The following is an 18,675-nucleotide window of genomic DNA, read 5'->3' as shown; positions in this document are numbered from 1 at the left end:
CCCACGGAGAGGCATGGCCGAAGAGTGGCAATAGAATGTGTTGACAAAGTGAGGAATTTGCGAACGTGGGTGACCAATTAATTCAATTACCGCATGTTGATTCACACAATTCGCATTCATTTCACTTTGCCAATATGCTTCTCCCCATCGAGACGAACCGTCTGAGCGGCTCTAAATAAAAACTTTCCCTCTTTTTTCATCGTATTACCTTTTTTTTTCATAAAAAAAAATATTTTGTGGAAATCATTTGAGGGCTCTATGCCAGAGAAAAAGCTTTAGTGAAAAAAAAAAGCTCAGCACTATATGGATTTAAAAAAAAAATATAGTATGTGAGTTTCATTGAAATGAGAGACATAAGCTCATTATTAATTCCAATTGTTCCATGCTTTTTGCACAAGAGAGCACGAAGACTTTTTGTCGCTATGCTGCACTGTGGCAGTAATATCCTTGTCCCAGAAATTGTGCATAAATCTATCAAGAAATAAAGTGACTATTGGAGTGTTTTGTGGTACTTACTGGGATCTGTGTGGGTGCTTTTTGGATCTGACTTCTCTTGTGCTCAAGCTTCAAGAGAAGAAGTTTCAAGACCTTATTCTGCCATTGTTATTGCATTGGAAAGACTAAAAGTTTTCAGCTCTATTACTTCATTTGCAAACTAGGCGGTATCCTAACTGAACTTTAGAAGCATGAAGCATAAGCTTCTACGGCATATAAGTGTACACTGAACTAACTTGGCTCGAGTAGAGTATTTTGTAAGAATGATTCAAATGTGACTCATTAAACATTTATTTTAATCGAACGAAACGTCTTAACATATAATCCATGTAGCGGAAATGAATGATGCATATGCATCGTGAGTAAGTCACACATAAAAATGAGGATGAGTAAGAAGAAAGAATAATAAATTGTAAGTAATTCATCTTAATTTTAAAAAGTTTTTTAAAAAAATGTATCATAAACGCATGAAGCATAAGCTCATGATACATATGCACTTGCACATGCATAATAATATAAGATGTTTTTGCATTAATAATGCAGATAACGCATCATGGCATTGGTCAGGTTTAGCAATTTTAACTCTAATAAAAAAAAACTAAATATCACCACTTAGATGAGCAAAATATTATGATTTATTAGTTAGATAAAGGGCAGAAACTTTTGAACTACCCCGTGTGGTGTATTTTAGGTGGAGAACATAAGGAATGGGGGGGTAGGGGATAGACAACAATGGCATTCGGATATCCATTAAAAATCTCTTCGTCCTCCATTGTTTCCACTCACCAGACAACTTCTTAATTCACATTTTGAAGAATTGCCAATAATTCCTCGACACAATATCACTACAATTCACTTCTCCATACAGCAAGAACGACAGATATTACTGCAAATTTTTATTACATTTTGATAAATGGCGGGATTCTTGAGATGAAAATGGGCGATTTATGGAGTTTTCAGATGTTTGGTAATAGAAAATTCAAGGGGAAAATTTTTATATAGCTCGTGAGTCATATTATCAAAATTTATTCGTCCATTGTACCCCTTGTTTTTCCTCATTTTCCCTACAAAAAAGCTCATTTTGAGTTCATAAACTTTTCTTTTTCATATTTTTTTATGAATTATGTCTTCAAGGATTATGTGAAAACATTATTATGAGATATTCATTGAATTTTTCTCATTGACTTTGAATGTTGTGCAATCAACATTAAATTCTGAGAAATCAATAAAATGGTTCAAGTATCTTGATTGCAAATTAATCTGTTTTATTTCTGCTGAAGTATTACATGGGGTTGTATATAACCCAATAAAGTAATTTAATCAATATGTGATAATTTATAGATTTTATCGAAACTGCTGTAAACAAATCAATTTTCACGTTAAATTTTAATGTTTTGTAAGCAATTTTGAAGTAATTTCGATGCAATAAAAATATTAATTTCTACCGCCTAAGGTTGCTAAAAGTGTGGGGTAGAAGCTTCTAAAAACCCATCTTTTTTATATATAAAATTAAAAACTAATTAATTAAAAATTTCTTCCTTAGCTTGGAATGATTTCTTCAAAGGAAAAGGACTCAGAAAAACCTTTCTTTATCGTAACCCTTCCTTAAATCTATCAGAAAAGCTTTAGATTAAGTTCTTAAGAAAAACTCCACAGAGTAATAAAATGTATTGAAAGAGAGTTATATATAAAAAAAAATAATTTCATAATATTGCGCCAAATTGAAAACCATTTTACACGGCAATGTGTTTTCTCAACAAATGGAGCATCACTGGAAACTTCTTTTTTTCTTTCCAAAATGAAAAATCATTTGCAAAAGCAAGTCAGACACAACATCAACAATCACCGTCACTTCCTTAACGTTTGCTGCTGCAGAGAGTTTAGTACGCGCGAGAGAAATGGACCAACGATCTGTCTTTCATTTTAAGAGCAAGGTCAGTGTATTGAAGACCTCGCACAGTCATCGCTTCTAGTTACTAAGCAGACGGAAAGTGATCGAGTGAAAAGCGGCTAGTCAATTTTCCGAAATAGTTGATGCCAACAAGAAGGTGAAAATATGGGCAGGTGGTCCCATAAAGTCCATCCATCGTGGCTGCGAAAATAAACACTGTCGAGAAAATTGCTCTCAACAAGAGTTTATGCGATAAATTGCGAAAACTCAAGGGGTTTAGAACTTTAGAATTGAGGCTTTTATATTTAAATTTTAATTATTTATTCTAATTCTGATCTTTTAAGAGAGCGTTGCTGCAAAGAATATTTGGGCGATGATTTATGGATTTTTTTTTGGAATAATTCTTTTTCAAGCTCTCCCAGCTTTTCTTAATGTATTACGATTCTCTACTTCTTCTACAGTATTTTCCATGTCTGGTGAACTTCCATGAGGGTTCCCCAAAGAATAAACTTCTTTCTTCAACAATTAACCGATTAACCATAATTTGTCCACAAATTATTAAAAATTTTCGCAAATTTTGACTTCAAAATTGTCTAAAAAAATTATTTTCAATCAAAATTCTTGAATTCCGCCCACAAGAAGTTTTAAAATTCTCCTTTTGAACTGAATTCATTCGAATTTCATGAAAATTAAGTTTTTTATGCCATTTTAATGAACTCAAACTTGGTTTAAAAGATCTTCCCCTAAAAGCTTTCGTAGGAGCTTTCTTATTCCAAAACTAACAGCCCCTTGAATGGTTTGTCTGAATACCCAACGAGATCCTCATGAAGCCCATCAAGAACTAGACGCTAGACGCACCCAATGTGAACTGTGTGAGAGACGTTTGACACTGAGATATAGCAGATTATCGCATAAGGTGTGTTCTACCTCAATCAAAGAATCTATCTGGGATGGATTGCGCGCAAATTGCAACAACGTTTCACATCTATGGTCGTCTTCTCATTATCTCCACAGTGGCTCTCCGCGTGAATCACGCTTTATTTGACTTCAACATACATACAATTTTTCCCCATTTGTGCGCTCTTGAGAATAACCATAGTGGATGTATTTTTAGCTATGTATATTGGCAAATATTGGTGGATGAATCTAAAAGGTGCTACTTGTTCCAAAAGGAACTAAAATTTGCTTTTCATGCATTATTTAGAGATCGGACGTCTATTTACCCAACACACAATTGCTACACAATTTTCTCTCTAATTTCATGCTACACCTCTCTCTTCTTTTTTTTTTTGTTCCATCTCCCACCTTAATTGTGTGTACTCGAAGTTTGCGTTTGTTTGTAAATTTATATTCTCACAGCGGGTGGAAAATCCAGTGGAAAAGTCTTTTGAAAAGTTGAAAATTCACACTAAAGAGGATCTTTTATGTGGGTAACTTCCCAAAAAAGCTATTTTTGGGGGTTTGTTTGATTTCTTTTTTTTTTTGTTGTTGGAAATGAGTTTGTTCCTTACATGTTAATCTTATTAGTTTATTTTTACACACATTTGTAGAGGATCAAAAAGACAAAAAGAAAAGAAATCGCCAAAGAGATTTTCCATTTTCCATTGATATTAGTTAGGAAAAGGCAGTAAGGATTTTCTTAAAAATCTATGCAATGACGTTACCATTACGTTTCTCATCTTTAACTCTTTAATCTTAATGATTTTAGTCTTTTTTTTTATTTCAAGTTTGAAAAATTCTAAATTAAGAATTCCTCTCAAAATTGATTTGAAATATTCAGTAAAATCACAAATTATGGCATGTTGGGCATAAAGTTTTACTATTGCAATAATAGGGTTGATTTTGTCAAAAACCTTTCCCTTTATTTCCTTACAATTTATCAGTTATAAGACTTTTGGAATATTCTGTGAAAAATCTTTTAAAAATTCTGAGTTTCTTTCTTTCTTCAATAATGTTTTTAAAGGAAAATTGCTTTTCCAGGGCTCTTTAAAGATCTTTAGATCTTTATGACATTTTTTTTCTTTTATGGAACAAGTTAAAATTTTAAATGCGTTTTAAAAGCATAAACTGTCAAAATCTTACAAGAATTCTTAAGATGTATAAGAAAAGAAAAGATTTTTGATAGAATCAAACCCAATCTCAGTGTATGTATTTATTTCTTTTTCTATTAAAAATTCTAACATCTAATTTTTAAATCATAATGATTGAAAATATTTTTCTCTTCATCATTCTTGTATTCTGTTTAGTTTTTTTTTTTAATTTCGGCTGCATTCAATTGAAATTTATTTCCAATTTATTCTGGAGGTTTGGGAGAATATATTTACAAAAAAAATGCAAAACAACCCCACACGACGGTATAATGTAATATTATGAAAAATATTCAATATTGAAAAACGTAAAATTGATGATCTCGCTTCTGTGCAGTGTGCGCCCGAAAAAAAGTCCAATATAGGAGGAAATTGAAGGCAAAAGAAGCGAGGCATAAGATCGCGAAAAATGAGTGATTTATCGACAAGCCAGGGAGCACACAGCGAGCGCGAGATCATCGAACATCGAAGTTGTAGCATTGTATGAGCTCAAATATAATTAACAATCTAAGGTCACTTGGCATATGATCGTGGTGGTGTGAGACGAAGAAAATGAATAATTTATTAGAATCTTTTTTTCATATATGTCTTGAGAACTGTCATAGCAAATATATAAAATAATATGTATAATACATACGTGGAATTGTGGTTGCGCCTTTTTTTCAATTTCCTCAATAATTCGCCACTGCGGAGTGCTCTGAGGAAAATTGTCGTCGTCGGACATCTAAATTTATTTTATACTTTTTTTTCTTATTTTAATTATATATTTTTGTCTCTTTTTCCTTGTTGGCTCTGATAGGCCCCGAACTGCGGCGAATTTTTCCTCTGCGCCGTAAAGGTGTATTTTATATATTGAAGTTGCGATCGTGCGGTTCTAATAGACTTTCTGTCGATCTTTTTGCTATTTTTGAATCCAATTTATATATATTATGGTTGGTATATATAATGTAGGTATATTAAACGTTTTATCAAAAGCACACACTATGTCACAATTTCACCCACATAGAGACACCACGAGAGAGTTTTTTGTATTTGAAAATGAAAAATTAAAGAGAGAGCATTTAAAGTTATAAAAGAATTTTCTTTTTGGATTTTACAAAGTTGTGCGAAGGAATATTTTTAGATGAAAGGATTCCTCCTGCTATTTTCGATGATGAATTTTTTATATATTATGTATAAAATAATGATGAAGGAAAAAACTTTTCTCTGCTGTTTCTTGCTCTCTCTCTGGGTTTAAAACACAACAAGTATTTATGAAGATTTCTCTCTCCTTTCTCTTGGTGTTGATTATCAACTCTCGTTGCAGTTGATTTACTGTCTTATTTCCTCGATGTCACCGGCATACAATGAACTAACCATATAAACAATTAACACACAACATTTCAACACACGATGCAATAACATTATTATATTGCTCTGTGACTCACAAACATTAATTCCTTATATCTCGCTCTTTATTTTTACTTTTCTTTTTTGCACCACAACACAACTTTTTGCACCAATTGAGTTATTTCGTGCAATTTACACAACATTCGGCACGATCGTCACTGATTTTTCTCGCCCCAATCACTGGCGGAAATCTCTCCGGGCGATATGGGATCAACTTGGGGAGGAGAGATCAACGTGTGGCCCCTCTGAGATTAAATCCCATCAGAGATTTGCAAATCTTTTTTTTTCGGAAATTTACTTCCTCACAGAGGCAAATTATCTCTGTGTCAATTCACAGCACATTTATCAATTTTCTGCCCCGATCTCGCGGAGTTTTTTTTGCCCGTGCGGTTGTTGTGTGCTTCTCGTGCACAGAACTCTGCGAACTTGTCGATCGTGTCTGGGGTCCCAAATACTCACTCACGTATTTTTCCCGCACACTGTATGGTGAAAATTAATATAGGTACAATATTTTCATTGAAGCTGGAGCCAGAGTGAGAGAGAGATCTCTGCCACAGTCTCAGTGCATCTGTGTATGCCACACAAGGCAGAACGTAGAGTTTTTTTTTTATTATCGGTAGCGGGGCTTGACTTCTGGGGGCAACCCAGTGATTCCGCCGCAATTTTTTCTTTAGAAAGTACACACAAAGATTTAGAAAAAAAAAATCCAACGAACTTTCACACACCTTGAGAATCACTTCTAATTGGAGTCTTGGGAGGACGACACTCTTAGTGTGACCATGCGAAGAGATTCAAAAATTAAATGATGAATGTGCGCGCGAAAAATTCCGTAACACTGCCAGCGGTGGATTGGCAATGCTGCCTGGACGACAGTCGAACTTAAACTGTCTCTGGTGGAACTCCAAGAGACGCTATGAAGCCAGTCACCACCAGCATTAAATTCAAACACACAGACATTCCCACTTTGAGAGCTTTCCACACACCCAGCTCTATCTCGCTCCCACTACCGCAACACTTCGAACCCATGCTCGAGCCAAACATCATGCTCGCAAAAACCAACATTGCATGCAACCTACCCCGCGCGCACGGTGGTTCCCCCCCACAGAAGGGTTGTTCAGCAGGGCGGGGGTGGAGGTAATGTGCTGTACATATGAGTCACCCACCCCCGGGCATGTGAAATCCAAAGCCAATTGGCCCACCTACGCATCCATTGGGTTGCCAATCTCACTTTGGGGCTCCTCTCTGGGAGATGATAAGTCCCAACTTGAGGCACTCTAAAAATGTTTTCGTCACTGATTCCGCGGAAAAGGCAGAACCACACGCAAACTGTGAGTGATGTAATAAGTGCAGACAGAAATGTGACGATAAGATTAGACAAGAGCTTCCCAAATTGGGTGACGAGCTTGGAATACAGAGAAATTCGATTTATTTTCCACTGAATCGCCAATGATATGGGGTCTTACTCACATTTACCCACGCAATTGTATACCTATAGATTTACCTATGAGATTTAACTTAACTCAATTCTCATAATAATCTGTTACACACCTAATGAAAGGGAAGAGCGGAAAACGAAATTGGGAGCTTTGGAAAAATGTGATTTTGGGAGTATTTGGAAATTAACGTCTATGTAAATTTTTATGCTAATGCTAATTCTTATGCATAAAATTAAATAAAGAAGCTTTTTTGATTTTTTTTTGTAGCATGATAGTTTTCTATCAGCACGTTTCGATTCCGATAAATTCATTCATCAGGGCATCAGAATGTTTAAAATAAAATTAAACACATCGTCACAATTGAAATCTTCTCAGAAAAGCGAAAACTTTTAACGTAACTAATCAAACAAAAAAAGAACAAAAAAGCTCAAATCCAGAGCTTTTTTAATTTATTTTTCACTGAGTGGTAAAAAAAGAATAATAAAGTCTTCATCTATCAAGAATCCTCCTGAAAATAGTTTGAAATGTCCTTAATTTTGTATTAGCGATAGTTGACTTAAATTTTCAGAAAAGTCAAAAAAGCTAATAATTGAGAAATCATAAGTCGAAGAAATGGCGAAATGACTATGAAAAAGATGAAAAATAAAAGTAATATTAAAAAAAATAAATCAAGAATTTTAATTGATTTTTCCATCCCCTGAAAATTTAATTAATGACACATAAAAACAAGAAAAGACACAAAAGGTTTAGGAAAATCTCAAAAGCTCGCCCTAAAGCTCATTCTCAGATTACTTTACTCTTCATACATATATCGCTGGAAAATGTGACATCTTGAGCTTTTTCCTAAACTTTTTGTAACTTTTTTGCACTGCTCTGTTTTAGAGTTTTATAAAGAAAATAAAATTAATCAATAGACTATATATGTATATTCGTTATAATACTTACCTATCTCGTGAAATTTTCAAGTATTGATAAAATATTTCTTCTTTTCTGTAGCTTTAAAGCTCAGCTAATATACCTGCATATATGCGTATAAATTGGTGTGTTGAAGACGTTGGAGAAGAAATGTGTCCAAATGGATACACTTTATCTGTCCTTGGCAGAAATATTTCCACATTTTTGTGGACTTTTTGTGGAGATTTTTTTCTTCTTCGGAGTCAGGGTAGGTAGATAAAAATGCATTTAGTTTGAGGAATTTCAAGTGTTTTGAACTGGGTGGGATAATCATGTGCTTTTAGCCTTCAACATGTTCGCACTCTCTCCAACGATGTGGTAAACATGGAGCTGTTTCACACAGCACTATATGGGTGCAAAAGACAACCCATAAGGTGGAAGGCAAATGGTGAGACCACGGTTGACTTTAAACTCGTTTATCTCGAATGGAAAAGAGTGAGGAGAGTATATTGGAAATTGGTATTTTGGCATCTTTCATGATTTCAATTTCAAAATATCACGACCACATTCTCGAGACAAGGTGGCTGCCTTAATTGACTCTCGGTCGCGGCATATTTTTTTTTTGCCTTCTTCACCTTATCTCTACCAAAATGTAAGATGAGTAAGAGGGAAGACATAAATCTGCTTTTCCGGACTTGCGGAAAATTTTCAAGATGAAATAGAATTTTCACAATGATTCATCCGATTCATCGCATTCTCTGTATCAAATACAATCACAAAATTTACAATAATTTGCAAGAAGAAGAGATTGATGCTGAAGTGACTCTCACGTGGCTCACTTATGGATCAGCAACAGGTGTTTCACACCTCGCGAAATCTGCAAAGTTGCCCAGCATATCCCATAAGGCATGTATTGACCAATTTCTTGTGAGATTGCGTTGGTTTTGATCTGAAATTTGTGGGTTTTAGCTTTTTTTCCTCTTCTTTCTCTTCTTTCGAAGCTCTTTTGAATAAAATGCAAATAGCCCAAGAAAACGCACAAACACCGCCGAGGAATGCTGCCGTGGCCATAAAAGACAACCCAAGAGAGACATTCACTGCGCTATAAAATTCATCTCATTGTCATCTCTCTTTGCCACAAAACAAAACCCAACACTTCCTCCTTCCTCCACCTTCTAAGCACAACCGCCCCAAAAGCTCCGGAGGACAAGAAGGATTTTTTTTTTGGCAGTTTTCCACAAGATCCCCCGTAGGGGACTTTTTTGTCTCACCAATTCTCATTCATTCACAAAATAAAATTGATTTTGGATGAGCTCTTTATGGAGACCTTGACAGAAATTTTATTTTCTTATACAAAAAGCTTTTTCTTCTTGCAGAAATGATGCAAAGATTGTAATATGAATTTGGCAAAGAAAAAGATTTATTTAATTTCTCTGTGAACCATAAAAAGAGATTTTTTAGCACTCTAAGAAGACCTTAAAGATATATTGGGTGCAGTTAAAATACATTATTTCTCTTTGGATGATTTTTTTGTGTTCTAAAATTTGGAATGAATCAGTATTATTTAGAGAGGAATTTTCCAATAAACATTTTCATGAACGTTTAAGTTTTTCTTTATGAATTAGATTTAAGAGAGAACGAAATAAACTTTGTAGTTTCAATAACTGATCGATTTTAAAGCCTTTTCCTTGATTTTTTTAAATCAGATTTATAAAAGTAAATTAAATCATCATCTCACAATAAAATACAACCTTCTATACCTACTACATTTAAAGCAACCTTGTACCTAAACTGATGAACAGGAATAAAGTTTGACAAACGATTGACTAATAAATTTAGGTAAAACATTCTGATTCGCTAAGTAGTCTATGTATGTCATGACTTGGTGGAGTCTCCGTGCAAAGTTAATTTGAACCGAATATAGAAAAATATTAATTATTTATTTATTTATTTAATAAAGAGGATGACATCATTCCTGATGATTCCCTTATAAGGAAAATCTAAATGATTATAAGGCTTTATTTTCCTTAAAAAAAATTGCAAAATTCCAATCTACTTTTAGAAATTTTCCTATGGAAAATTTAAAAATACAACACAATATATGGAATGTAGATTATCGCAATAAATTCTTTTAAATAAAACAAATATCGAATGAATATTCTCTGCACCCTGAATATAATAATAGAACCAAGGCGTTTAAATTTTCAGCAATATTTGTCCATTGATAAGAAAAGTTGAGCTTAATATACAATAAATTTATATTAGGAAACTTATTCAAATAGCATTCGTCTATTTTTAGATAAATCGGCATTCTTCAGAAACAACGAGATTATCGCCTTATTTTCCGTCTCGCGGAAATATATTAAAATTATTGCCTTTTGCAGAAAATGCGCCATGAATTGCATGAAAAATAGTATCAAGAATACATACACTCTGAGCAAGAAATCTCGTGCGGTTTTTCTGGAGAAAAATCCAGCAGATAAGCTATTTTTTTCTCAGAAAAGAAGTAAAAAAATGAAACAAACAGGTGTTTCCGCTTTTTATTATACATTTTTCTTGCAAATGCAAACAGTCTGTTTTTTTTACGAAAAATTTATCATTCAATAAATATATTTAATGAAGACCATTGGCTGTTTTTTTTTTGTATCAATATTTCTCTGATTTATTTTAGTGTGGAGTATACATACGAGAACACCTGTTTATGTTTTATTTATGTGTTCTTTTAATGTTGTATAAAGTTCTTATAAAAATTTTTATGTGAATTGTTTCAATATTTAATATGCTTGCAAATTATTTCACATCACCCTGTAGTTGGAATTTTTCCATGAATTTGCTTTTCTTTTTTTGTAAATTATGAATTTTTAAAAATTACCTGAAACTACTTTACAAAATAATTATCATTTTAAGCTATTTTCTTATCTGTCTAACTAAAAAAAAGTAGGTATATTATGTAGTGTGCAATCTACAAAGTCCCTTCAACACTTATGCATTATTTTGCATTTCTTTGTTCTCACAGCAGCAGCAGCATAATGCGAAAGGAGCAATGCAACAACTTTATGAGTTTACCCATCGTTGGTGGAAATTTTTTTTTTTTGAGTAAAAGTGGATTTTTATCTGCAAAATGAATCTTCTTCAGTTTGAGCAATGCCTGCAGTGTTGAGTGTCCATCCATGGGCTGTCGCATGCAGAGCTCAAAAGACTTTGAGAGTCATAAAAGTGAGTTTGCAAATTTTATTCCCCGCAGCGGACAAAATAGCTTCTCGAAGAAATCCTTGTAGTTCACTTTAGCACACTCTTAATTGCCTAAAGGCTCTTCTCTATACACCCATTGGGTATGTTTGAGAGATTTTTCTACCTACGCCTCATTCAATCTTGTCTATCGATTTTTCTGTACCACATAAACCTTTTTTCTTCGCATTTTCTTCCATTTGTTTTTGCCCATGGGGAGAAGGAGAAAATGGGCTTATCGGTAAAGATTCTTCTTTATACAAATTTAAGGAATTTCCTTAAATATTCTTTAATTTTAAAGCAATAGAAATTGTATTATATGATCAGCAGTATTGGGTAATTAATGTTAGATAATTGTTGGATAATTCAATGACGCAATCACAATAAATCATAATACAGGCGTCAGAGATAAATTCTCATTGATGCTCTTCTATGCACAATTAGACACAATAGATTTATTTAGGAGAGAATGATTTAAATACGACCCTTTGAGTTTTTTTTAAAATTCTTTTATCTTTAATGACGTAGCCCCTAGAGGGTGTTTGAGTCCTTAAAATTGAAACAGTTCCGATTTATATTTAAAGGTCAAAATTCTTCAGACCAAAAACAATATAAAAATGAGATTTTTAACCCTTGGAATGCGGAGCGGGGTCGTTGAACGACCCCAGCGCTATATTTCGTGCTATAACTCAATAAATATAAAAGATAGCGTTCCCATCTTTTGGAAATAAGTTCCTTGGTTATCTGAGGAGGTTGTGTAAAAATTTCAGCTCAATCCGACCACCACAAGAAAAGTTATTAAGAAAAATGTAGAAGAAGGGAATTCAAAAATTTTTGTAACGGTCATGCTGCGGAAAATTTCTTAGAGCATAAACAACATAAAACATAATTAGAAGCATGTAAATGTGCAAAACAATAAAGAATATTCGAGAAATATTGCCATTTATCATGTTGCGGGAGGTAAGGGGAATGTGGGGAAGAGTGAAAAAAAAATTGCAGTTTCTTGGCAAACTCAAAAAGAAATTGTGAAAAATGATTGAAAAATGTTTTTCACTAATATCTCCTTCTAAGTATTTTAGGGCGGCGAATTTGTGGTGCAGGGTGCAAGAGGACTATATAAGGAATCTATAGGCACTAACCCGACAACTCCAGGTTGTATAGTTTGGGAGAAAATTGGCCTTCTTTTTGGGGTCGTTCAACGACCCCACCTTCGCATTCTAAGAGTGTGCCAAGGCCTCCGCATTCCAAAGGTTAAACGTTATGAAATGATACTATTTAGTAGAATTTTCTCCGGGATGATTGTTAGATGGAGGATTAATTCACCCAGATAAAATATCTCAAGTTCTAATAGTTTTTAACGCCCCTATAAAAGCTTTTTCAGTGACGAATGTAAATTTTTTCAAGCATTATTCAATAAATTATTCTTAAAGTCGGTTCAATTCCTCTCGAACTTTATAATCAAATAAACTCCTTATAAATTCTAGATTTTTCAAGCAACTGATTTTTCTTTTTATTAATACAGGATTTTTTTTTCATTAAGTCCTGCGTGCGTTATGACAAATACATAGAATAATCTCCCCTATCATATAGTTGTGAACAACATAATATAGATTTGAATCAATGGCATATTGTGACGCATAACTTCATTAATTAAATGGTTTGATAACCGTTTGATTGGGAAAATACACGATAGTAAATAAACTTCACTTTTACCCGAGATCAATCTAATATGTTTTAGTGCGTAATTTATCTACCTCAGTTGTGATTCATTTTTGCAGTTCCGGCTCATTCAAGAATCTTATCTTTCATTCAAGTTATTGATGTTATATTATATGAAATACTTCAGAAGTAAAACTCAATACTTCTAAATAGGTCAAAATTGTGAAGAGATTGAAATATTTTTCTGAGAGAATTTCTTTTTTTATTTATTCAAAATTTTTGTGGATTTTTTGCGGAGCCTCAATCATATAAAAAAGTTTTCAAAATTGTCCCTTTACCGAAAAAAAAAGCTTTTCATATAGTTTTTTATACTTTCAGAGCTTTCAAAGATAATTTTAAAAAAAAGCGAAAGGTTTTTTATGGCTCTCTTTTACCCTTAAGTTTAGAAATTCTGTTTGTAGCTTTTTGATAAAGCTTATTTGGTAGTCCAAAAGGTAAGAAAGATGTAACAAATTGCTTCAAGATTCAATTAAAATAAACGAATGAAGATCCTCAAACCATTGATTTTTGGTCATTTAATATATGATCAAAATTATTCATGGAATTCTAAAACAGGTAGGTTTCTACCATTCTTAATTTGTGTACATCAATTGCCTCAAAGAACAATGGGCAATGGGAATGGAGACACAAAATGCGGTACGATTGGAATGAATATTGTTGATGGAGATTGCAGTGAAATCTTCATGCCAAATTGCTCCTCCTCAGTGCCAGTGAGTCCTTCGGCGGGCGATCTCACAGGTGGTCGCTTCAAAAGAGATGATCACGCGCGCGCGGGCTGAGGCGGGAGCTCCATACGGGAATATTCCCATCGGCGGGAGCAAAAAAGAACAAGAGACCCACTTGAAGGAGAAGGCACAATAAAAATCATGACTTGTGTAATTAAGAGATAATTTATGTGAAGATTTTTTTCTCCCTATATGCTCTCGTCTCCTTTCTGCCTTTGTTTCTGCTACATATATGCACATACATACATATATGTGTGGTATTTGCCGAAAAGCAAGTAAAAGATAAAACAAAAAAAAATAGAGGAGAAGGAAAGACAGAAGAAGGGTCTGAGGAGGAGAAACTTTGTGTGTGGGGAAGAAAGTGAAGGAAAAAAAAAGATGTGGAAGGAAAAAACAAATTCACCACGTAATTTCCATCCGGCAGTGACCAAAGAGTCGCAGGAGGGGCAAAGGAGGAGAGAGAGAATCAACAACAGACCCATTATATTTCATAGTTAGGAAGATTGTCGAGACCACCCGTAAAAGTGCCCTCCTCCTTGTCGGGCGAAAGGCGGCCTCTGAATGGGAAGAATGGAGAACAAGAAGATTACAGACAAATTTATCTCCCTCTTTTGGTGCGCCTCGATTTTAAAACAATGGCCCTGCCACGACCCGCGGGGTTCTGGACACAGGGACGGGGCAATACAACACCCTGCGTGCCTCCATCATCGAGACATCACGACTCAATAACATCGTCGTCATTCTTCTACTTCACCTCCAGCTCCGCCACAAATTCACTCTCGCTGGGAATTCTTCTCATCCACCACCACACAGCTTCTTTATACTGCATGAGCTAGAACTTGGGATTGGCTATAAAGTGATCAGACTATAAGAATTTGTAGGCTGAGAACCCTGAGAACAATGAAAAGTCCATTTGTTTGTCTTGCAAGTCTTTCTAACAATAAGAAAATTTTGAACTTTTTTAAGCTTTTTAACATTGTCCTGAGCTTTGGGGTTGATCGGGTTAATCGGGTTGCTTTTTGGGAACAAAAATTCTTATTCATCATGCATGATGAGTCAGATCCCAGATTTTAATCAATTTTCGTTTTTTTTTTTTAATATCAAAGACCAAGAAAAGTGTGGGCATTTCCCAGAAAAGTGCTGGGAAATATTTGATATGTTTCGAATTAGGTGTAAGTTATTTTCATTTTTTTTAAAGTTAGATCAAAGCTATATATCTAAAGCTCAATACTATATGTTTTAAGCATTTTCCAAACACCCCTTTAAGGTGGCAAAATCACGAAATTTTCTGAGAATTTCCTTTTCTTTTATTTCCCACTTTCCCCACTTTCCTAATAAAAGATGGAATACACAACGAATTCACAAGTTCATCCAAGAGATTGATAAAATGTATGAAAAATCATTCAAATTTACCCCTGAAAATGATACTGTTCATTAACCCTCTGTACGCCAAGCAAAGCACTCATTCTTGTCATGAAGGGATCATGAGAGACCAAGAGATTCTTTCAAGAATTAAACAAATTAGGTAATGTGATTCATTGAAATATTTTTTTTTACTTTTTGCTAAGCTCTAGGGAAGCTTCTTCTTGCCATTTTAAGGATTTTTTTTCAATTTTTTTAAGAGTTTTTAACGTTTAGTAAAAATTTTAAAAAGTTTTAGGAAAGTGAAGAAACATTACAAGCTATGATTACGTTCTAACCATTGATTTGCTGAAATTTAGAATTTGAGTTTAATCAGGCTCATTTTGAGGTAGTTCGATGTCAGTTATCTTATAATAACAGCCTACAAAGGGTTAACAACAAAGGGTTAATTACAAATTTAAAGAGAATTATGCTGTAAAAAAAATTAAAAATAAATGTAAAACTTCTCGCAATGGGTTCAAAGATCTCCTTCTGGGAAGCAACGAAATGAAAAAAAAAGCAAAGAGGAAAAAGTATGGTAAATTCAATAAAAGACAATATATAAAACACTAACTGTGAGATAAGTCGCATTTATCTTATGTCGAGTTGGAGGTACTAAAAGCATCCCGTGAAGAAGCCACTTAGCTGCTTTTGGCGTGACTGCTCAAGTTGAGTTTTATGCGGTGCGAGGAGCATTGTGGGAGGCGCTGGCAATGCCAATAAATTAGTCCCGAATGCGAAATTGAAGACACTCGTCCAAATATTGCAGATTCATATTGATTTAGTGCCTCTCGCTCTCCATGTCCCCGTCTGGGATTCTCCGAACACATATTCAGCTCAATATTAGCCAAAAAAAATATAATAAAGAATTTCATATATAACGTATAGTCACCCGAAAAAGCCAAAACTCATGCGGATACTTAAGCGAGTCTCTTTGCCGCCGCAAATGGCTGTGTTTGGTCTATCGCGTGGGGACGTTTTTTCTTTTCTTTTTTAATTTAATACAACGTGTGTAGCACTCACAGAATTGGCTGTCGATGGTATCGCGCCCAGAAGACCTCTCGAAAGTCATTGAGGAAAGAGTCTGCGTTGGGCCAGAAATCTCTGGCGTGCGCGGTATGAGATCATCGTGTCTCACTGATGGTGATATGGAGCCTTGAACTCGGTCGAGTCATTCGCATCCAACCACCGGAGGGAATTATCTCAACAGCCAGTGGCAAGTTCACTGAGTTCATTGTTAACAGAGACCCACCGGAAATGCATACACAACTCAATTTGTCCGGATTAAACAGCACCACAAAACCTGTGAGGCTAATCATCATTCCTCCGCCCGCTTAGCGGAAAGATTAAAAAGAGGATCACTTACTTGCGACGTCCAACTGAGAGCTCTAACTCAACCCCATCGCCCAAAATCTTTCTTCATTCACACAGCGGTTTTCGTGGAGAACAAAAAGATGTTTTTTTTATTCTTAAACTTGTGAGGAATTTTCTTAGCCAAAAATAAGAATTTTGAAATAAAATTTCAAAGAATTTTTTTAAAATAATTTTTCAATTAAATAAATGGTTAATTAAAAAAAAGTTCAGAATAACTAAAAAATTATCTTTACGCAAAAGATATTGCAGATCTGAAGAAGAATAAAAATTCCCCAAAACGTCTTATGCATAGCATAGATTACCAGAAATTAGATTTTATTAGGAAATTATATACTTTTCGAATTATTTAAAGAGCAATTTTTTTATGAATTTGATTGTTTTTCCAAGTTATAAATGCATTAAATTCACACAAAAAAAACCGAAGAAGACATTTTCCTTGAAAAATGTATTTTGAGAGAAATAATGGACGCAAAAGGGCTAAAACCGATATAAAACAAAAATATTGTCATTTTCTTTGAAAAAAAGGATGATATAAGGCAAATCACAGACCATCCATCAACTTGCATTCCATTCTTGTACGACAACTTGCTATCGCATTGTCTAAAAAAATACCAAACAGACACTCACGTGAGGAAGACACTTTTCATGACATTGCCTATCATTTTTAATTATTTCCGTGACTCAACTTTGAGCATTTGACGTCATTCTGTAGCGGTGATTCCCTTTTAGGCAATTTCGCAACTGCTGGAAATTATCTTCAACGCTCTACTTACCAGGATAGAAGGTTATTAAAAGTCCTTTCGCAGGATTCTTCTTTTGGATTTTCTTTTTCAATAAAAATGCAACAAATCTTCTTTTTTTAAATAGGTTTCTTTTTGTAATATTTTACCATTTTTCTTATTTTATTTATATAATGTATTTTCAACTCTCTAAAAATCTTTTCTTTTTGAAAATTATGAAAAGTAAATTTTTGTTTATTTTTTTTTCAGGCTGTTGGAATCGAACCAGGGTGAAATATTATATTTTTCCCAATTTCAATGAATTTAATTACTCTTTCAAGCTAAAAAATCGTTGAATTTACTTAAATGATATCACATAGAACGTTTTAACTGAGAAATGGCTTCTGAGAGCAATTGCAATGAAAAGATAGAATTTTTCAATGTTTCTATGTTTCACGTGGACATTAAAGGGTTAAGATCACAATAAAATTTATCCTAACGGAAGTAATAATATATTTGGGTTTTTATAGCTTAACAAATAACTGTTTTAAAGGGTATGAAGCCAAAGAAAACTAATAAATAAAAATGAATAGTTTGCCGAATATTTCCTACAGTTCATCGATTTAAGGTGATTTTTTTTACCAATTTTCTTTTCATTAACTTGTTTTCATTTCAATTACATATCCACCCCGGTTCTAATGAAATTTCAATACAAACCCGAGTCCAAACCAAAATGAAATAAAATAAACCATAGCCATTTTGCTGCTTCGTCAATTTGAGCGTATATAACATAACCTTACTTATTGCCATTTTATTACATTATAAATTTTATGACTAATTCTCGGACAAATTAAGAAAAATTATTAGAACAGACAATAAATTAATCTAGAAATTATATTTATATAACGTTAAAACGGATTTTTAATACAACGCAAATAATATTTGCGTTGTAAAGAAAGCAAAATGTAAGGTTATGTTTATTACACTTCCGAACAAATGGAATTATTTTTTTTTAAATGTAAAGAAAATTTACTGATTGGGTTTTTCATTACGATCTTTGTTAAATTTCCGTGAAACCTCTAGGAATGATAGTTCTTAGGATTAGAAGTTTCTGAGATATCTAGACGTATTTTTTTTTGTTAAATTGCTGATCTAAAAAAAATCGATTTAAACAAATTCAATTTGTAAGTTTTCTTTATTCTTTGAAGACTATTTCCACAAATCTTTAAAAAGAATTGTGTTCAAAAGAGAAAAAAGTTCAGAGATTTTGAAAAATTCTATTACATTTCAATTTTGGAATGGCCTCAGGATCTGACT

The 18,675-nt window shown here is 33.7% G+C and overlaps 2 protein-coding genes across 2 annotated transcripts in view; one reads left to right on the top strand and one right to left on the bottom strand.

Annotated features, from left to right (window-relative positions):
- Window positions 1–6,766, bottom strand: part of LOC129792592 (BMP-binding endothelial regulator protein) — a 50,938-nt gene extending 44,172 nt beyond the window's left edge. Inside the window, exon 1 of the mRNA XM_055831804.1 lies at window positions 5,111–6,766. The gene's annotated coding sequence lies outside the window, so the exon portion shown is untranslated. The remainder of the gene's footprint in view (window positions 1–5,110) is intronic.
- Window positions 1–18,675, top strand: part of LOC129792688 (ARL14 effector protein-like) — a 693,823-nt gene that overhangs the window by 106,778 nt on the left and 568,370 nt on the right. The window lies entirely within an intron of this gene.

This window comes from Lutzomyia longipalpis, chromosome 3, assembly GCF_024334085.1.
Source record: "Lutzomyia longipalpis isolate SR_M1_2022 chromosome 3, ASM2433408v1".
In the NCBI taxonomy this organism is placed as follows: Eukaryota; Metazoa; Arthropoda; class Insecta; order Diptera; family Psychodidae; genus Lutzomyia; species Lutzomyia longipalpis.
This window is presented reverse-complemented; position numbering and strand designations above follow the sequence as displayed.